General features: G+C 45.6%; 1 protein-coding gene across 6 annotated transcripts in view; it reads right to left on the bottom strand.

Moving 5' to 3' along the window:
- The window catches only part of SAMD11 (sterile alpha motif domain containing 11), a 192,805-nt gene that overhangs the window by 143,731 nt on the left and 27,116 nt on the right, over positions 1–21,958 (bottom strand). For all 6 annotated transcript variants that reach the window (XM_072883837.1, XM_072883832.1, XM_072883831.1 and 3 more), the window contains one exon: positions 15,712–15,806. The gene's annotated coding sequence lies outside the window, so the exon portion shown is untranslated. The remainder of the gene's footprint in view (positions 1–15,711; positions 15,807–21,958) is intronic.

Genomic DNA, 21,958 nt, shown 5'->3' with positions numbered 1-21,958 from the left:
TCACTGCTTGGGAGTGGGGGTGAGGGCAACAGACTCGGGGGGGGGGGTGTCCCAGAGCTCTGGGGATCCTGGTGCATCTGCAGACAACCAGGAGACAAATACAGCTAAACAATAACAAAATAATATTTACTTTGCTTCTTGTATTCCCCTGTGTCCAAGGAGTTCTGGTCAGGATGAGAGAGGTGTAATTCACTGAGAGAGAGAAACATTTGCTCACTAGTTCCCACTTTTTTTTGAACTGGCTAACACCTTGCAAGCAGGACAGAAGTTTCAAGTCTGAAAGGCACCGTACCAGTAGCGAGGAGTCAAGCTGTCAGGAGCAAGACTGAATTGTGAGTTGCTTGCCCTTGCAAAAGAAATGGGGGTTGCATGTCTGCCGCATGTGGGGACCCTAGAGTTGCATCACTGGATTGGGTTTAAGCGCCTGCTCTTTACAGGAAGAACAGCAGTCAGCAATTCTCCTCTACCCAAGGGACAGACTAGTACAGAAGGTATAGAAAGTAAAGCTTAGACCAGGATCCCCAACACGAACAGAAGCAAGACCATTTTCCCCATATGCTGCGGCGATTCTCCACGAGACAAGGGCATTTCCTTCTGCCAAGTCAACCAACAAACTGGGCCTTTCCCCCGTGCCATGGTGTTCCTGTCACATCACTTAGAGCAGGCTCATGTCACAATCCCAGAGACAAAATCCATGGGGTCCCAGTCACACTGTCTGCTGACAAGGGAGACAATCTGGCGGGGCATACAAGAAATCTGCACGCAAGGAAACAAACAAGCTGAAATAAGGGTGAAACGTTGATGAAGATCTGGAATGCACTAGGAGATCCTTAGGTTAAAGGTATCCTCGGAACGTAACTCAGCCAGTAACAGCAGACAGGGTCAGCCTAGGGATTGCATACAATTTTATCTTAAAAATCCAACTTTACATACGGCGACTCCACAAAAATATAATAAATGTAAATCATGTAACAGTGTTGTCATGTGGATTTTGAGTAATTCTGCATCAGAAGCAGTATACTGTGTGGTTGCCAGAGTGACACAGCTCTGACCCCGCTCTGCAGTCCAGGCTGTCCACTCCTGGAGCTTACACAGACAAGTGCACACCCCAGAGCTCTTCAAAGGCTGTCCCAGGCAAACCTATTGTCTCACTCCTATCATCTGACCTGCAGGTACGGCTGGGCGCTGAGGTAAGCTACAGCCCCGTCCTTCTGCAATCCGCCTTCGGCGCAGCTCTGCCTAGCTGCAGAGCCCAATAGGTCGCAGTGCTCACTGAGTGTAAGCTCTCCCTGACGGCCGTGTGAAGGCATGGGCTGCAGTCACCGAGAAGTCTGCAAAACCAATTTTTCCCCCTTGCTTGACAGAGACTTCTGAGCTCGTGAATAAGGAGGGGACGAGCTTGTTCAGGGGATCAGGAGTCTCAGCTAACTGACCGACAACAGTGGAGGCTCGGATGCTCTGTTCCAACGGCGTCTCTAGCTCCACCAAACCAAACCCCCATTAGAAACACATTAGATTCCTCTAACTCGGCTCCAGACTGCTTTTTAACAACCAGCCTTCTTCCAGCCCTCAGAAAAGCCTTTTCCCTGCTGCCTCTCCCTCGCCGACCAGCAAACGCTCCCGGAGACACCAGACCCGGCTGCACCGGAGGGGCGAGAGCCGCGGGGGGAACGGAGCGCTGGCTCGGCGAGGGGTGGCGGGGCCGCGGGCACAGCCGGGCCGCAGGCTCTGGCGCGGGGCGGCGAGCCCAGGAGCGCTCCCGGCCGGCCGGCCGGCCCGTCGCTGCTCGGGAACCCCCCGGCGGGGCCCCCGCCGCCGCCGCGGGTTGCTGGCAGCAGCCCCGGAGCCGCAGCGCTGCCGCCGGGGAGAGAGGTAATAAATAACCCGGGGAGCGAGGCGCGGAGCCCGGCGGGCGGCGCAGACTCTGACCTGACAAATACCCACTGGAAAATCATCACCTCCCGCCCCCGGGAGCCTGGAGCCAGCCCCAACCCGGCCCCAGACGGGGGGTGGCTGCGCAAACACTGGGGCGCGCAGGAGCCAGCCGGCCCCGCCGCCCGCCCCGTCGAGCCGCGCCGCGCCGCCGGGGGTGGCGGCAGCGGGGGCGGGCGGCGGGGCCGCGGGGCCGGGCGGGGCCGGCTGCGGAGGGCAGGGGGGGGGCGGGCGGCCCCCGACGCCACACACAGCCACGGCACCTCGCCCGGCGTTCCCCGGCTGGGCTGCGGCGGCTGCGGGCCGCCGAGCTCACCCCCGTGCCGGGACGGGGGGACGGCGCTCCGGCCGCGGCCCCGGGCAGCGAGCGGTGCCGAGCGGGAGCCGTCCCGCACGGCCGGAGGGGTTTTCCTGCACCCGCGCTGGGAATGGGTTTCCCGGCGAGCGTGGCTCCCAGGCTGCAGGGCCACCCTGTCCCACCGGTGCTTGCCCAGCCCTAGAGCCTCCTCTCACCTGCTCCGAGAGAAGCCGGCACCCAATTTCCCGGGGGTGGCGAGGAGGAAAAGGGGGGGGGGGGATGGACAAGATAGATGCTTTATTTTCTGCTCTATGCAATAAAGTGTGATTATAAAGAATATAACAGGGAGCACAGCTTGAATTCCAATTGGTGGAGAGCCTGTTGTTAACCATCAGGGAACTATTTATTCTCTAGCCTTACTGATGCTCCTTGGTCAATAATGATAAAGGGGGGGGAAAGGAGAAGAACTTGAAGCCATTATAAAGAAGCAATCACATTACAGCGAAGCAGCAGCAACAGCCCCCTCAGAATCTATGATTCCCTCAGGTCATGTCTGGTGTGCTCAGACCACTGGCCACTGTCAGTATTTACCCTGCATCATTAACCCACCAAACAGTTTTTGCTTGCCAGAAATGACCGATTTCTCAAGCCTGATGGCAGTCATCATTCGGGAGACAGAGCAGTGCTCCCCTGCTGCTGAACTATCTCCAGTGATATTTAATAAATAAATAAAATAGCTGGATCAGCTCCTCAAGAAAAGGGAAGAAAATGTGTCTATTTATTGTGATTAAATATTCGCTACTCCCTAATTCTGACATTTACTCATACATACAGATATGTGGCCTACATGTATGCTTGCCCTAAGCTCTGATCAACTCACAAAACATCATTATTTATCGTTTGCATTGCTGTTACATCTCAGAACCAGGACCATATCGCATGAGGTGCTATACAGACAAAGGACGAAAGACGGTCCCTGTCCCAAACAGCTAGCTGATGCACTCCAAGACTCTGCTCTTTTTTGCATTACTGAATTCCACATGAGTTTTGCCAATGTTTCAAATAGGATCAGAGTCACACCAGGCCAACTTTAGAAACTTCTGGCATCCAAACTGGATGCCAGATCAAAAAACCCAAACACGGCGCAGAAACCTAAGCTCAGAGTTTGTTTCCTTTGCTCTGCCACAGGGGAGTTGGTTGTATTTGAAGGTTTTGGTTAACTCCTCCTTTACTCCTCACTGGCATCATTCCATCACAGGGGCTCTGCAAGCCACACAGGGCTGCACACAGATCTGAATACCCAGCAAAGATTATTTATGCCGTCTTACAATGCACAACCCATGCCAAAAAGCAAGCTTCCATGTCGTGAAACAGCACTTCACACCACTCTCTGCTGTATTCCCAACGCCAAAATGGTTCTTAGAGGTTTCTCCTGACTTTCTCAGACCCGTTTCCCCAACTGAGATTATCCCTTGCTGCCTGCGTCAGAATCATCTCAATCATGGACAGTAAAGAAGTGGGAGGGTGGGGCATTGTTATTTTTATCATTGTCATGGGTTTCCCGTAACACAGAAGATCTGACCCTCCTTGCCATGAACAACATCAGCTCTGGGAAATCCAGGTTTTCTGACAGCTTTGCCACTTCCCGTGTGCGTTCAGGGAAGTCCTAGAAGCACAGTAACGAGTGAGGGGCGAGAGAGCAGGAGGCCACAGAGAGTGCAGCTAGGGCTGAGGATGGGCTTTCGGGGGGCAGAGCCTGCACACTAGATCACAGAGTGGACAGAGTACAATGGAGAGACCAACCATAGGGCGCACAAGGAGAATCACAGTCACCTCAAAGGAAACAGCAACATTTTCTTAAGGAAAGGTCATGGGTTCCTTATTCCCATGGTCTTGCATCGCCCCTCTTTTTTTCTCTGTTACCTGCTGCGGCCTTGACTGGCGTTTCCAAAGGAGCTCAAGGACTGGCCCAGCTTTAAATTTTAATGTGGATGAAGCAGTAAGGCCATGGCCATAAAAAACTGACGTTTATACATTTCAAAAATACACATATTTTTCTTAGTGAAGACAAAAGGTCTGAGGGAGTGGAAAGCGCCTGTCCTTGGGCTCCCCAGATACTTAGTTCTGAAAGTCTCATTCTGAGACAGTTCCAGTCTCCTTTACATTTCTTTGAAGATTCTGCCTTTAGCCTGCAGAGCAGGTTCCTTCTTTCAGTCTTCTGGTTTGGGGAGCTAAGTTATTCTGTTACCTTAAAGAGAGGAGAAAATTTCCAGGGTTCTGGAGACATGGCACTTCACTTCTTTAGGTCTCTCAACAAAGTGATGCAACCAACAAAACAGGGCATCGTTTTGCTCAAAACCAAGTGACAGGCTAAGGTTCCTTCAGGTGAACACTGAAACGTTATTGGCAACTTAGAAAGCATTATTCACTTGATCACTGTTATTTACACATACATACCCAAATGTGATGCTGCCTCTAATGGTGTTTTGAGCTGTGGAAATGTCCCTAAATTGTGACTAATTTTAAGAGTAGTACTGAATGAAGCTGTTGTAAAGCAGTCCAGGAAAGTTCCTCCCCAACCAGAACAAGGATCAGCCTGCTTTAAGGGCAATCATTCAATTAATCTCTTTTAATAGGCAAGATGAAAATCAGGATCTAGAAGAATAAGCAGGAGAAGAGAGGGACATTGTTCCTTGCTGCCAGCAACAAGCAACTCCTATTGACACTGTTGGCAGTTATTCACGCTCAGCAGCAAAGGAATTGGGGACCATAACCTTGGATAAAAGCTTGACTTGTAGACTCGGTACAACTAAAACCAAATCCTTTTGCGGAAGCCAGGAAATTAGGTTCATTATAGCTTAGAAGAAACGTTAGAATCTCTGCTTAGGGAGAAAGCCATGTTTCTTCCCCTGTACAGGGATGCCTGTCTTTTTGCTATGTGATGCCTTCTGTAAGCTCTTTTGGGGGCAGGGGTATAAATCATAATAAAGCCATGGCATAGCATATAAATCATAATAAAGAATAATGATACGTAATAAGGATGAATAATATTAAGAGGAGAACTGTGTGAGAGAGAGCGAGAGCCTGCACACACACATACGCACAACTGTACAAACAAATACAGATAGAATTGGTGCTTGTTACTGTTTTCCAAAGTGAGCATTTTTTTTCTCAGTGAATATTTTGCTGTCAACACATTGACCCCAGCCTCCTTTCACCACCTTCTTTTCCTACTTTCCTGCCCTGCTGCACATGGAAGGCCAGTGAATAAACACGTGCAGGTATTATACTGCTCAGAGGGTCATGAACTGACATTACAGTGGGAGTTTAAAAACACCCAGCTCCTGCAGGTCCTGTGTCTGTCGGAATACAAAGCTTTCCCTCTGCTTTGGGCTGCATTATGTCACCTGCAGAAAGCAAGGAGCAGGTATCACGCTAACCACAACACACAACTGTCCCTTTCCACTGATGCTTCCAAACAACAGGATAACTCTCTGTCTACACTCCACATGACTACTACCAACAGCATGCCTTGAAAAGCAACAGAGATCCTAACCTGCTTGGCTGTTTAGGGAAGATACAGTTCCCTGAAGGCTAGAAGAAACTGCAGATTTTCTGTTACTTCACCCTTTCTGAGCAGTTGTAATAAAGGGAACTCAAAAAGCTGCCACCTGGATAGCTCTAAATATCCAACCTCATGCTGCTGAGGAAAGAGAACTGGAGAAGAGAAGCACAAATGGCCAGAAAAAAGACCTCAAGGAACACGTAGCAGTTGTAGCAAGAAAACAGGAAGGAAAAAATCCTCAATGTCCAGCAGGATGCCCCTTTCTTCATGTAAAACCAATGCATTTATACATAAAAGAGACAGAAAGACAGGCCCATGGCTGTCTGCTAGGGTGGAAGCAAGGAAGGAAGGATGAATAGGTAAAGACACAAAGAGAGAGGCACTGGGAGGTGAGAGAGTTTAGCTGTAGGTAGGAATCTCCTTTTCTGACCTGTCTAAAGCACCTGGCAGACTGTTGGAGCTATACAGAAAGTCACAAGAACCACAGACAGTAGCACCAGGCATTTTAACTAGTTTTAATACCATGCAGAGTTTGATATACTTCCCAAATCCCAGGATTTATTAAGCATGGTTCTGCTGCTTCCACTTCTAAAGCAATAAAGCTGAAAGTGTCAAAGAAAGAGGTTCCTGGTTTTATCTCCTTTGTTTTGTGGGACCTTTTTAATCTGAAGCTGAATTTAGGCGAGGCTATGCTGATGGTTCTACTGCCTGACTTATGCATTTGGGAGGGGTTTTTTCTCACCATTTTTTCATGCTGGCTGCACAAAAGTAACAAGGCAAGCTGTCCTCTCCGACAAGGGGAATCCTTTCCCCCACACCCTGCCCAGCCTCTGGCACTCCCAAGAACGATTGGTAACCTCCATGCGTTGCTGTCATTTTTTAACTGCATTTAAAACCAAAGGTGGGTAGAACTGGTTTGGTGAAAGTCCGTAAAAAGTCGGTAATTACAACAGCGTGAATGAGCCTTGTAAAAAGTGGGAGAAACCTGACGCAAAGGAGAAGCTGGGAAGCCAGGCCCACCACTACAGGAAATCCACAATGCTGTAACCCATAGGCATCTGCTAACGCACCCTGAGCAGAAAAAAACAGCACCACGAGAGGTTCTCTACCTGGAAAACATCCCTGCATGTTTATCTGCAACTGCAAATTTAGGCTCAGGAGCTGGGTGAGAGTAATCACAATGCTAATATCAATTTAGTGTAGGTGAGGAGGACTAGACTGGTCAGGCTAGAGAACCTTGGGCCTCTTCTGAATTCTCAAAGTTAGGGGAGCAAAATGGCAAATTTACCCCTTCCCACCACCCTGCCTTCAGGGCATCACCACTCAGGTGTACAGCTCAGCTGTACGGGAACAGGGAGGCTTGCTACCTGTCACGTAAGTCTTCACCCCTCTAATGAGGCAGATGATAGAAGCAGAAGTTCTAATTTCACATTCCGCTAATTGGAGAACTGGATTAGTGATCCAGTTTTACTCTATACAGATGTGTTTGTCAATTTGCAGACAAGGAGGGAAGTAAATACGTGTCTGAGATCTTCAGGGCTAGATGCGAAGATCAGACTAAGAAGTAAATGTCCTAGTGCTTAAATAGCACAGCAATCAAACTTCCTTTCCATGTCCTTCTCCCTTACAGGTAGATTTGGACTTCTCGGATCCTTGCAAAAACTGGTTAATCTACCTGTAGATTAGCCTAAAGGTTTTTTTGTGTTTGGGTCAACTGATTCTCCACAAGAGCTTGACTAGAAAAACCCAGGGATAACTAGATTGCTGGCATATCTGATTAGCCGAAGAAAACAGGGTGGATGGGTTGGTATAACTTTACAAAGCTGACTAAATTGGGGCTACTGGTCAAGATACATCCAAAGCTGTTTGCTGGCCGAGTTAGCCAGTTCCATTTCATGTATGATGAAACAGACTTCCCAGTCACTGATATTAGCAACAGAAACAGTACAAGGGAAAGATTGCTTAGCTGGTTAAATGTGTATTTAAAATGCTGATAGCCCACACAGAGATCCACGAAAAAAATTATTTATCATTGTTATTAACAATAATAGGAATAAAACCAGTTTTAATAGCACGCAGGGTTTGATGCATTTCCCAAATACAAGGATTTATTAGTTTAAAGCCTGTGTATTTATTTGTTTCTCTCTCCCCAGTCCTGCCCCTGCTTCCAACCGTCTTGAATTTTTAATGCACACTGTTTCTAATGTCAGCCGTTTTTCTTGTAAAGGTTTTTTGACATAACTTTATATTGCTACATCCTTTTGTTGTTGCCATTCCCCATCCTTGTTAGAGACTCCACTCCCCTAATGAAGCTCGTCTCCTGCCAGGATAATAAAAGAAAACAGATACAGAGCTGAAGTGAGCCAGTGCGAGGTGTGTGCATGTGTGTGTGTCTGATTAGAAATAAGGGTGACACACAATAAGTGCAGTAACAGCCTGTTCTCCAGGGACTCCCAAGGCTGTCCCCAAGATCTGCAGTTTCTATATATGGCTGTGTTTATGTGTGTGTGCATGCATGCATATGGCTGTATACATACACATAGTTTGTACGGTTCTATATGCACACATAGTTTGTATGGATCTAATTGTATATACGCACACTGACAATGTGGAAGGACACGTTCGGAAGATGTGTACTGCAGGTGCTAGAAGTAGGGGACATTCTGCCAAATTAAAAAAATAAGAGTCAAAGTAGTCCAGTGACTTCCAAGTCCCTACATTTTGGGGGTATCCTTTTAGTGTTTCACAGTAACAAGTTGCTGATTAAGGCTGTTTGGTAGCTTTCTAGCCGTTGTCTCTCTTTTCTTTTTTTCCCCCCATCCATCTTCATGAGTGTCTAATAAATGGGAAGGCACCTTACTCCTATTGCCATTCAAACGAACTAACAGAACTATTTTCACAGCCCAGGAAAGGACAAAGATCTCTGCTATCCTGCGTGTAACACCCCCTTCTTCCCAGCACTGAGATCTGTTAGTGGCATGTGCGCATTGGCATCTTTTGAGCAGTAACAGCCGCTGCAAAAACACATACTGTAGCCTGGACAAGAGCTCCATCAACTCTTTAATGCCTTCCAGCCTTAGGAACAGCCTCTTGTGCTCTTTTAGGGCAATTCATGGTCTCACTGTAAGCTATGAAAAAAATCACCAAACTCTACAGTCCTTCTTTCTCTTCTGTCCATTGAGAATAAGAAACTTAATGTTTCTGTAACTTTCCTCAGACTTCTGACTACTTCCATAGCTCCTTGATAACTAAGTCTCACACTTTCAATGTGATGGAGGTGGTCAGTGATTACACTTGTATTACAGTCTGATAAAGAAGAGAGAACTTAAATAAGGCTCCTGGGGACACAGAACAAGGAAGTGGCAGAGTCAGGGAAAGACCTGGGGTGGTGTGACACCCAGGTCCTCCTCCTTCCGATATACAACATCTTCTGCTCAACGTTAATGCATGCTAAAGGCTATGCAAGACCTCTGTGGCTAATGTCACTTATCAGAAGAAACCTCCAAACTACTCGGAGAAGCGCAGTCACTATGGGTCAGTGTTAATTAGCCCAGACCTGTAAAATTTCTAAAAAAAGAAAAGAAATTGTAAAAAGGCAATGAAACCCAAAGCCCCTTAAAAAAAAAAAGATCCAACTGCCATTTCAATTTACCCTGCATTCTGTATTCCTGCCTGGTGCAGAACGCCAGCAATATTATTCTTCTGTTTCCACAGCGGTGCTTCAAACAGATGCTTTTCAGTGTTGAAGGCACGGAATGCGTATACTCTGCCTGCTGCTGTGAAGATGCAGGGAGCCAACCGTCTCCACAGAGGTACTGGGAATCAGGCTTGCGTGTTTCAGCTGAAAACTCCAGTTTTCTAGCCCAGCAATTGCTGGGATGGAGCCACACTGGTAGCACAAGGAAACAACTACATCTGGTACTTCAGAAATAACAGAACTAACAGAAACAGCGAAGCAGTTTCAGCACACAGGATCCTGCCTCTCCTTTCAGACATGGTTCAGACTTTGCAGCCCAAGTCTTATTTAGACTGTCTATAACAACAGTGATGATGGGGGCTGGCTATTGGTCCCTCTCCTTCCCATAAAAGAGAGCACGTAGTGAAAAGCAGTAATTGGTGAACCATAGTTCCAATGCCTCTCCAAGAGTTGTTTGCTATTAGTCAGAAATTTTTAAAAGGGTCCAGCAACGCACATAGATGTACCCTGAGCCCAAGCACACTTACAGATTACTAGTCCTCTTGGATGCTTCAGAAAACCAGATACCTATTAGATACAGGTGCAGCAATATTATCCTGGGGACTAGCTTATTGCATACTCCAACAGACACAAAGAGGACTGGGTCTCTAGTTGAAATAACAATGAGTAGAAGAATCTGTTTTGACTTGTTTCCAGTGGGATATCCAGTTTTTAAGCACATCAGACACATTAACATGAGGAGAACCTCTACATATTTGTAGCTTTCAACATCTGAAATATTTACAGCTATCTACAGCTCTACTCATTTGTCTGTAGCAGTGCCACATACGTTAGAACTCAAGAAAACTCCGTCTATTTCTTCCTATCAGACCAATTCTAAAATTCAAGAACCAGAGTCATTATGTCTAGGCTTGGTTTACACACTAACTCTACACTGAAAAACTTAATTGAAATTTCAGGTGGAAATTAATCTAGTCACCTCTTGTTCCCTAATAGATTTTGATCTACTTCTCCACACTGTGACAATTTCTGGCATGGTAAGTGATGTCTGTTTTAAAGAAGGCCATAATTATTAAGTCTACAGGGAACTGTAGGTCAAGACAGACACGCAATGACATAGCTCTTACTAGACCAGAAAAACAGGAATGACTAGGACTACTGACACACTGCAGGAACAATGATGGATCAGTAAGGAAAATACTTGCAGCATGCAAGATCTGGCTCTATTTTGTCCTTTTCAAGCTGTATTTTCATAGCTACGGAAAACATCCGACTAATTTTTATAACTGGAACACCAGTCACTGTCCTCCTTCCAAAATTCTGGCTGGAAATCCCAGAAGCCGTCTCAAAACAGGAACACAATACCTGCAAAGTATGGGGTAACCTAACTAGCAACTTTTTATCATCAGAATCCAGAAAAGCAGACTGGAGTAGAAGCAAAGGGCAGCTGAATTTAGGCATGCTTTTAAGGAAAAATAAAAGTATTTGCATGTCTCTGCATATGTGTGAGCAAGTATTACAACCAAATGGGTCACAATGATCAAGACCCAGTATTGACACACAGCCTAGAGATAACCAAGCACTGGGAATGATGAAGTGCTGTTATTTCTAAATAAAGGACAGGTCACAGTTGTATGAAGTGCAACCAGTTTTGACAGCAGAGTAATCAGCAAGATGGATAGACTGCTTGATGAAATGGGGAATCCAAGCTCCAGGATGGATGTGGCTCCTGGAGTAGAAGCATCCCAAAGAGGTAAGCTCTTGTCTGATTTTCTCCTTAATTTGCTAATGCCAGATGGGCAACACAAGTTGTCCCTCATACGCAGCATGATACCGCAACTCAAAACATCTCTTTTCAGTCCCAAACTCTGTACCAGCCCCTCGTTCCTGCTCTGTAGTATCTGGAGTGCTATTCTGAATCCTAGCCCTCCCTCATGCAACCCAGAAGCTCTGCCAAACCATGGCTGGATGTAGGAAGGGTGGTCTGTGGCACCCACAAATGAGACCAAGAGTGTGAGACCAGCACATTCTTTTTCTCTCATCGCCTAAGGCAGCAATGCAAGCCCTCTACCCTTTCTCCCTGAATGTCAGTTCCCCAAGACACTCTCCTGGTACTTTCATGCATTTGAGACAGACAGAAAGTCCTCTAGCTTAAAAAATGGAGCCTGGTGAGTGATGAAAAAAATCTGCTGTCTGACCAGATTATGGCAGCTCTCTCCATGCTATACCATCTCCTCACAGGCACACACAACATGCACTCACGCAGAATTGTGCCAAAGTAAACAGGAGCAGTCACAAGTGGACAGCAGGGGCGTTCTTGGTGCTGTGGGGTAGCAATGAGGAGATCAGACAAGAGGGCATTGAGATGATGGATGTAGACATGAAAGAACATGTGTACATAGAAGATTGAGGGCTCTTTTGTCCACAGAAGAATGGTGGAGATATTAGGAGAGTCAGAAAGAGGTTTGGTATAGAAGTGGCTCATTTTGGACCATCGAAATCTCCTCCACTACCATGTCATCAACTTCCAAAGAGCTATGATTTCTTCCGTAGCATATCTATCCTTCCCCTGTAATTAAACTCTGTGCCTCTGCTGGATCCTGACATGTTCCCCTCTAGCTGAATTACTGGTACACACTGCAGCCCAGAGGAATCACAATTCCCAGATTATACCAGCTCACAAGAGACCAGGATCCAGAAGGTCCCAGGTACAGCCACGCTTAAAAACTTCCTGGGGGAGCTGTCACACCGAAGAATGGCAAAAACACAAATAGCAGAAGTAAGCATTTGTGGTTGCTGATAATCCCTCAAACAAGACGAAGTTCACCAAACTGCTGAACCTATTGGTGACCAGGACAAAAATGGCTTGGGCGCTGTGATACTCCTGACAACTAAAATGTTACATTGCCTTGGCAGTGGTTACAGTCTATAAGCCAAGCCAATCTATCTATCTACTTTGCTTCTGGCACCATCTGCATTACCCTGTCAAGCTTGGAAGCTAAATACATAAGCATGATTTAGTGCCCACCCAAGGGGTTTGTGTGTGGCCTCCAGAACAGGTGAGATCGTGCAGCATCATTGGTTTACCCCTTTCTTTCTCACAGATACAGGCCTGAACTCAAGCTAAGAGCTAAAGCCACAGGCAGTGCCCTCTGGATACTGTGGATCTCAGTCTGGAATCACAATGACCAACGCAGAACAAGCGTTATATTGTACCCTACAATCCCCAATTAAGAGCACCATTCCACAGGGGCCATTATTAAGTGCTTTTGTGGAGCTATGAGCCAACGCATGGGAGTCTAACAAGCTTTACAACTGTGCCTGAACACTCCAGATTTCTTCCTGGAGAAGTGGAAGCCACTTCGGTGCTGAAAAATCTGTGTGCTTCCTGAATGCTTCAACAGGCGTAACGGAGAAGCAGGAATGGGAGGCTTCTCTAACTGACATTAATTACACAGACCCAGCACTGTGGCCAGTGTGCCTCAACCAGAAAGGAAGATAAAATCCCTGCCATAGATAGCCTGCAAATTAATGTCTGATGCATGCTCCTTTTTTTGCACCATACTATCCAAAACCAGGGGCAACTGTTCTCAAAGATGGCAGGACTCTAGATCTGCATTCTTCTGAATAATGGAAATATTCAAATGTTAGTACAGACTCAGCTCATCAGTTTTCTTCCTCTACTGACTTTGAACAGGAACCTTAAAGGCACATACCATAAACTTTGGAGAATGGGAGACCTCAAGAGGATATGAAAATCCTAAGTGGGACCCATCTTGTGTCTAAAGCTTTGTTACAAACCTCCTCTTTGTAACAGAACTGCACACTTGCTATCTTTCTGGATAGCAGCTAACATGCAATCAACTAACGGTGATAGTAAATCACAGCAACAATTGCCCGTTGTGTCTTACACATAGCAAGGTGCATATGTGAGTGTGCTCTTGAAAAGCTTTTTTGACATAAAAGCAAAAGATCTACTGAGACCTCTTCCAAATCAGAACCAATATGTCTGTCCCGAGGCAAGTTTTGATCAAGGAGAAGAAAGAGAGTCATGAAAACCACAATGACATTAAGACAAAACTATTGGCTTCACACAGACAGACTCCTGGGTGGCAGTATGAAGCCAAGAAAAGAAAGAATGGGTCTTTCATGGATAGATGGATCACAGAAGGGGAATACGCTACACAACCAGCAGTTCTGAAGGGAAGATGATATTTTTCCCCTTGGCTATCCTAAATAGACAATGGGACCAGCAGTCTTATGATCTAAGAAAGACAATGGACACAACAGACAGAGGCACGGCGGCACTGTCGGCAGAACAATTATTAAAAGGAGAGAATCCATACAAATATTTTTTTTTGGAGGGGGGAATTTGTTGTTGTTGTTTATTTTAATTGAATTCTATCAGGAGGGCAAAAAACAGCCCTGCTGAAAATACCCCATTCACCGAGATGCTAAAGGACATCCAGCAGGTTCACAGCCGCTGCATAACACATCCCAGCCATCTACGATTTTAATGCTTAGGAGGTGCAGGCTGTGCTGTATTAATATGCAAAGTGTGCCTGCCTTCCCAATTAAATGGAAAATGCTATGATTAAAGGCAGTCAGAAGATATTAGATGGATAGTGCTGAACTACGGGCTTTATTTCCTACACATAGAAGCCCCACAGGAGTGCTGATGGAGTACATGCCGGGGAGATTACCAAAGGCGAAACAGAGCTGGGAAAGGAAAAATGCTTGGATACGTAGAAGGGGGAGAAAATGAGGAAGCTGTTTACAGGAGGATTGAATTAACACAGTACCTCATCCTGGTCTCTCAGACATGGGCCCTCTGGGCCACACATATCTGGAGGGAAACCAAGCACTACTGCTCACAGAAGCCAAATTCTGGCACATCATTTTGAGGGAAGAAGGCCTCAGAAGCTGAGTGAATCACAGCATAGGGCCCAGAGAGCTTCACAATTCATAGCTGCACAACCCTGAGGCAAAGCTCAGAGGGGACAAGCCTTTCCTATGCCCCCTCTTTCCTTCTTAGCATCAGCATGTTCTCCTCTACCACCTATCTGGGATGGGAGAAGAAAACACAGCGGAGAAGTACAGCATGCTGGATAATTTACAATTAAACCCATGAAGATGAGAAGATAAAACAGGAAACATTAATAACTGATTGGAGAGTTCCCTTTGCCTTGCTGTGAAGGGCTTGCTCTAAATCACCCACGATAGCTTTAACCCTCGTGGCTCTGCTCTGCATCTCAGCCCCAGGTCATGGAGCCAGTTCCCCCCACTTACTCTTCCTTCTTGTCTCTGAACACTGCTGCACCCTGTCACCAACGCACTCTGTGCCCATGTTTCATGACTTGCATTTAATTAAAAGAGATGGCAAAGTCAGGTATATTTATGAGGACTTCTAATCCTCACACTTACATTTTCAGTTGCTATGGGTTTCCTTCCAGAGTTCGCTCTTTCTTCCCAACCCCCATCATGTAACATGCACCAGAATAAAGTCTAATAAATTCTGCTATGTAATTGGCTGTATATTTTAGGAGTCCATCTATCCCAGTGCTGTGAAAACAGAGGCCTTCAAAAAATTACTGTAAGGACAGAAAACCCTGGGGGAGGGAGTCCAAAGTGCTTTATTTCCTCAAATGACTGCTGCTAAATTGTTACAGGTACGAGGCTGGAGTGCTGAGCGGAACAAAGCCAGAGCCAGTGGCAGCTGCGATGTCACAGGACAGCACTTGAAGGAAAGCAGTTGCCAGAAGTTGCACCTTTGTCCAAAACCAGTTTGCTGTCCTGCTTTGCCTGTCTGAGAGCAAGAGAATCACCACAGGGGCTAAACAGAGGGCACTGCCTGCCTGCCCAGTGTGCAGTTCAAGTGAGGAACAGATGCCTGATGTATATTAATGCAATAACTCTTCAGGTTCCAGTGCTGCTCTCACCTGCTAACACTCCAAAGACACTGAAAAGCCCATGATACTCTTTAAATGAGCCACTTCCACCACAGACTCTCCTAGAAAGGTTGGGAAAAGGTCTCCACATTTTGAGGAATACAGAACTTCAGCTGCTCTTTGTCTTTAGGGAGGGATTCCTTTTAGCTGCAACATGGCCCCAAGTGAAGCCACACACAGGAAAGGATGGACATTACTTCTAGACTGCCAGCTTAGCTCCAACACGGGTTGGCAGAGCCACGTGTAACGATGGTGCGTGTTACTGACTTACCCTCGTAACTGCAGAGCTGGTCGTAACAGGTAAGATGCAAAGTGCGTTGGAGTTAGCTGTGTTTGAGGAAGCCTGCGCTGCTGTCTGTTACAACCCTTTTGGAGATAAAGAGAAAATATTGGTTCAGCACACTGCAAGAGAATAAAATACTTTTCTCTTCTTTTTTCATGTGCATTATCTAATGGACTAACACATACAACTAGGGAGAGTTAAAAAGGTGACGTTCATGTAAACAAAAGCACAAAGGATGTAGGAACATTGTGTGCTGTATTTGAGGAAGCAGCTCCACTCAAAGTATTAGAAATACTGCTAGCAGCTCCAGATCATCACAGGACTCTCTTCTACGATGACCTGTGAAGAGGAAATGTGCATACACAAAAAATTATCTGACCTGTTCTACCAGCATTTAGGATGACACATCTCTACTGACGACAATAGAAATTGTCCATATGCAATGACAGCACTCACAGATGGGCCTGCTGCACCGCTCTTAACATGTTCAGCACTTAGCAGGATTTACTGGTTGTAATCTTTCTTCACACAAGGAAATCCTTCTACATAAGTACCTCCGCCCGATATCAGCATACCAAAGTCTCCCCTCATATCCAAGTTCCCACCGACCCATAGAAATTTCAAATCCCCCATTCACTGCTGAATCCAAATAAAACACTGCAAAACAAGAGGGAGGGAGAAATTAGATTTCCTCTGGGTTGCTCATTTAAGTAAAAGAAGAAAAAGACATAAGAAAAGAGGAGGGAATTCTATATGGTTGGCACATGTGCCCCCCCCCCCAAAACACACAGAATTATGGCCAAAACTGTATGCTTGAATGCCACTGCACAAACTCTTCTACTTTTCTACCATTCCTCCATGATGTTAGCAGAAGCTAACACCCCTTAATTCACAGTTTTTCACATTCAAAGTTTATGTCCAATGTTAATGTTATTTAAATGTCACCTTATTTTTTTTCTTCTCTCTCCTGTGAATTTCATGCTGGGTTTCTTATTTCCCTCCATTTTTTAAAGAATAGTTTATTAAGGAAAGCTGACTGTACCTCCACTCCGTCTGCTGGAACAGCACTGACGAATAAAAAACCCACCTCACAGGAGACAGTTTTATTCTGTTGATCGGAAGTCTGCCAGCCCAATTTATGATTGGACATAAGATCTCCAAATCTGAATTTATGTGTTGTAGTATAACGACAGGTCAATGAGATTAAAAGTATGTTCATGAGAGAGCTGTAAGGCAATTTGAGTTTCATGGTTCTGTGGTGATTGGGCATTCAGTCTAAGAAAACCTGCGTTAATAAAACACTTGCAGTCCCCGGGAACAATCTGCACATTATTCATTATCGCAGCCCGGCTGCGGTCGCCTTCACCAACACCCCCTCACCATAAAAAGAGGGGGGGGGGAAGAAACTCTCCCCCTCCTCCTTATTCAGATGAAGCTGTCAGGGAGACAGTGCCATTGATAATGCGAATGGGCTGAATTAACAATAGAAACACTTTTCTTCCTTATCATATGGTTCACATAATCAAAACGGGGAGGGGGAATGGGAGGGGAGAAGAAAAGTCTGAGCCTCACGTATGGGTCTCCCCCACCAACTGAAAAATATATGGACTAAACACAGACCAGCAGCTTCTAATCGCATACAGAGTAACTCCCTTGCCTTCAAGGAACCCTGTTTGCTGAAGAAACACCACCCTACAAACCTTAAACACAGGGCTTAAATGAGTCTTAGCCAGGTCACAAAGGCTTGCGTAGGTCATCTGAATCAGAGCAAACCTGCGTAAATTGTAGACATGGGCCCCACAGCTGCATTTGGATCTATTTGGATTCTGCATTTGGATTCTGAACGGCCAAAAAGCCTTGCCGTTCAGAACACAGGCTTGGGCTTCAAAACACGGCTGGTTTGGCCCACAGGTTGGATACAGCAAGTCCTGCAAACTTTAGGTTCAAATTCAAATATCTCCCAGGGTTGGAACCCAGACCAAAATTTCAGTTCAGTATGTTATCATGATAACTTTCAAGTGAAGCTCAGATCTTGATCCAAAGTTACTGGTGGGCTCAAAGTTGTTTGCTTCTACCATTCTAGTTCACCCTGTGTCTCCCTGCAGATAACTGCTAGTTCAAGCCCAAATCAAATTCCTCATCTTGCTTTGGCATCACACCCAAACTCCTAACTACTCCTACCTAATGCAGGAATACTGCTGCCCTTCAGATTACACAAAGCACCACGTAAACAGAAGGGAACCTGCAGCAAATCCAAAAGCCATCATCTTTCAAGACGTTTCATTCTTCATCAATGCTTCTTTTCTTCATCATCATAATAAAGATTTTAATTCAAGAAAGATCACAGGATGTAATCATTTGGTGGTAGGGAAAATGTTCAATGCTTTGTTTCCATATGGACTCTGTCTAAATAAAGCAAACTCCTCACGCTCCTTTCCCCATGCAAGTACAAGGCCCAAATTCACCTTCGCCTGATTTAAGAAGGGCTGAGAATCCACAGTTCTAGTATACCTCAGTAATTGCTGTAGGTGCCCAGCACTTCTGAATGTTAAGCACAAATGCCGAAACACTAGAGCAGAAGCATGTAGAATGCAACACCAGCAGCCCTGAGGACACAGGAAGGATGTGAAGAAAGGAGCCTGAAAAGGGACAGGGCCAAGAGGAGATGACGGGGAGCTGCTATTTTTCTGTACATTTCCATAAATAAAGGTTCACTATGCTGCCATTTGACTATTCCAATCACTATGCGATGGAGTCCCAAATCAGAGATCCCTGTGTACCTACAGAGCTGTTACTGCTGAAGGGGCCAGAAAATGTTTGTTGAGTAAACCCATCTCTGATAGGCAATGAGATACCAGGACATTCCTGTTTCATCGTTGTTTAATCTGTTCTGTTGTCAGGCAGGGCACTGGGCCAGTAAAAGTTCCCATTGCCTCAGCTTCAGGGGTGGACTGGCTTCAGAATTTATACAAATAAAAGAAGAAACGAAAAGCGCCGGCAGCACCAATCTGATTACAGAGTCATTTATTTTCTGGTCGTTAATAATTTGTGCAATAAAAGATTGCGTGCCTTTCTGAGTTAGTAGGAGTTATTGGCACAAATTTCCCTCCACACTGGTGTGAGTCTGTGCTTGGAACATAAATTATTAGTTTCTTATCGCACTCCTCCTCATTTTTCATGCTGCCACAGCTAGATCGCCAGAAGCCAACCCCTCAGTCTCGGTCTTATTTTATGCTGCATGAGAAAGGCAGCAAAGATGGCTATTCCCTCTTTAATTACACAAACTCACTTTTGCATTGCCTCTCCCCCAATCTGCCTCCCCACCTGAATACTGGCAGGCGTGTGCACTGTATTGTGTCTGTCTGTGGAGATAGGCAGGTACTCTGCCATTTGCCACCTACATTTCTAATGAAAGCACTGTTCTTTGACAACACTCAGAGTAAGGAAATGACAGGCTTCCACCATCCTGCCAGCTTCTATCAGATATCTGTTTGGAATACTAGCAAGAAAGTTGCATGCGTGCATCTCAGTGTGAGGATAAAAGGAGACTGGAATTCATACTATCCTTGAAAGAGTAGGAGGAAAGTACTGGCACAGAATCAGGTCGTACACAAGATGGCTATATCTCCAGTTGCAGGTTAAGAAGTTTGAGTCTTGGATGTAGCTGAGGAAATGCTTGGGCTTTCTCTTCCTATAGCATTAAGCAGGTGAATGATAAGAACGCCTCAATGCTCCTCTGTAAAACTGATGCTTTACCCTCATTTCCAAAGTATTTGAAGTTCAGTGGGGGAAATAAATACACTAAGGATTAAAACTCATTTAAAAGCTATCCAAACATCCTTCTTGTTTCTCTGACACGCAGCGCTGAAATGCTCTTTAGTGATAATAATAATTTTGTTAAATACAGCAGTTCACATATAAACCACACCAAAATTCTTGGACCTTCCCATATGTCAGCCGCATGGTCTTCTCCATTCAACATATCTCTCTCAGTTGTGTCCCAGGAACATTTTCACCAACATCTGCTTAACTTCAGAAGAAGTACTGACAGATTCTGACGACAGAACATGTCTGGCATCTGCAAATGTACTTGCCAAGGGCTACGCAAACCATAAGCTTCTAAAGATAAGTGAAGCCAGGAGGTGCAGGAGTAGCTTTGCCTTCTCTTCATTGAAAGACAACTACTCACCAGTTGAGAGTGCTTTTCTATGCAGCACCCATTCACAGCAGTCTTTGGATCCATGTTCTCTTACTCTCTCCTTACACACTCCACTGGCAACTCTAGCTACTCCTCTGGTCACAGCCAAAGCCCACTACTCTCCCTCCCAGATTCTTGGAATGCCGGATACCTGCTGCATGAACCAGGTTGTGGGAGGCTAAGAATGATTGTGCATGCTGGAGGTGTCTATTACAAAGGGCATACGTGCAACAAGTGCCAGTGGAGCCACATGTTAGAGATCATGGGGCATTTTATTCAGCTTTACAGAACGCTTTCTCCTGCCAATATGGCTAAGCACAAGCAGCCCTACTGAGGCCTGATGTTGTCTATCAATAACAGAATGATGTGACATGCTTAGGGCACCCCTGTGTATGTACGTATGTTACAAGGAACACATGTTCCTCCATTGCAAGAGGATTTATAACAGGGGTGTCGGGCAGGCATAGCACACACATAAGGGTGTATTGTCAGTTCAAGAGTGATTGATGGCTCCGTGCTGGACATGTCTCTAGTGATTATACTGCATTGGTGAGTCACTGATCATTTCAAAACGATGCTTATGTCTACAGGGTAACATCCAACACATCCATGGTTCACGCTATGTTCCAAACGTCCACCCTGAATTCTAATGACCTGCTGAAGGAGCATCACTAGGGCTCTGTTTCACTGGGTTAATTTCTCTCAAAGAGCAGCCTTTCCCCCCACAGTACAGCTAAAATCTCACTAGCCACCAGCATGTAATAGAGCTGCAGAGAAGCACACCATCCTCATCAAGTGTAGCAGGATGCCCACCCCACAGTAGTTTAGGAAGCCCATGTGCTGCAGAACATCCCCAGACTGCTATCAAACTGAAGTACTGCTCACACACAAAACCCCAGCCCACCTACCGCTATCTCACTGAGTACCTACGTTAGAAAACTCCACGCTCAGCCCTGCCCAGGAAAAAAGTGAGTCTATGTTGAAAATGTTAACACAGGAGGGACTATAGCTGCAGTCATGTTACAGCTGTAATAAGCATATTTAAAAACAAAAAAAGAATGTTAACAAAATAGTTGCATGATCACTTAATCAGATCTGTTCTTGAAAAAATTCAAAGACAGGAACACCAGCATCACAGAACGCCTTCAGAACAAAGATTTATAGATCACAGTAGCAACCCCTCCGGTCTATCACAAAATTACACTAACAGACAGAAAAGAGAATCGTTACATTAGCAAAAGCAATCATTTTGCACTGTGTACATGCTCCTGGTTACCGGACACAAATCCTGGGCTTTTCCCTGATTCTCTCGCTACCAGATTTGCATATCCCATGCTGTTTGCCATCACTATTCTGATTTTCTCCTAGCTTGCTCCCAGTTTGGACTCTCCAGTGGAAAGCTACAGACTAGGCTAGAAAAAAATATCTAGTTGTTTTTTGAAATCAATGATTGAAATCATGACTGTAATCAGATACTGAAAAAAATGAGTGAGCAGAAGGTTACTTGGCTGCAGAAAGACCCAGAAATAAGGATGAAATAGAGCCACCAGGTTCAAACCCAGATCAGCTGAGAGGGTACCTGAAATCAGGGCTTCTGATTCACTGCATGTAGAACAAAGACCCACTGTCCCTTCAGGACCTAGGGACTCAAAATCCTGGGAAATTTATTTTAAGTCCTTGGGACAGGCAAATTTCTATCCTTGGAGAGAAAAATACTGAAAAAACACTTAACAGAAATATTCTTAGGCTTTTACCAGGCCCCCAAATCGTCTTGCAACATTTGGTGCATTAGAGAACAGTTCCCGAGTGCTCCAACAAGCACATCTTCACTCTTCCTGTGATCAAACGGTTTTAAGATCTTTATCATTCCTTTTTCCACTTCCCAAGAGAACTCCCTTTATCACAACCTATTCCAAAATTGTTTTGCTGCTATCAACACTTGCCAAGGCCATGCTTTCTGTAAAATCAGTTGGCAGCATGCCACAGGCAGGACTTGTCAAAATACTGTCTCCATGGTGCCTCTTCGAGGACCCACAC

The sequence above is a fragment of the Ciconia boyciana genome, chromosome 19 (assembly GCF_034638445.1).
Source record: "Ciconia boyciana chromosome 19, ASM3463844v1, whole genome shotgun sequence".
Lineage (NCBI taxonomy): Eukaryota > Metazoa > Chordata > Aves > Ciconiiformes > Ciconiidae > Ciconia > Ciconia boyciana.
This window is presented reverse-complemented; position numbering and strand designations above follow the sequence as displayed.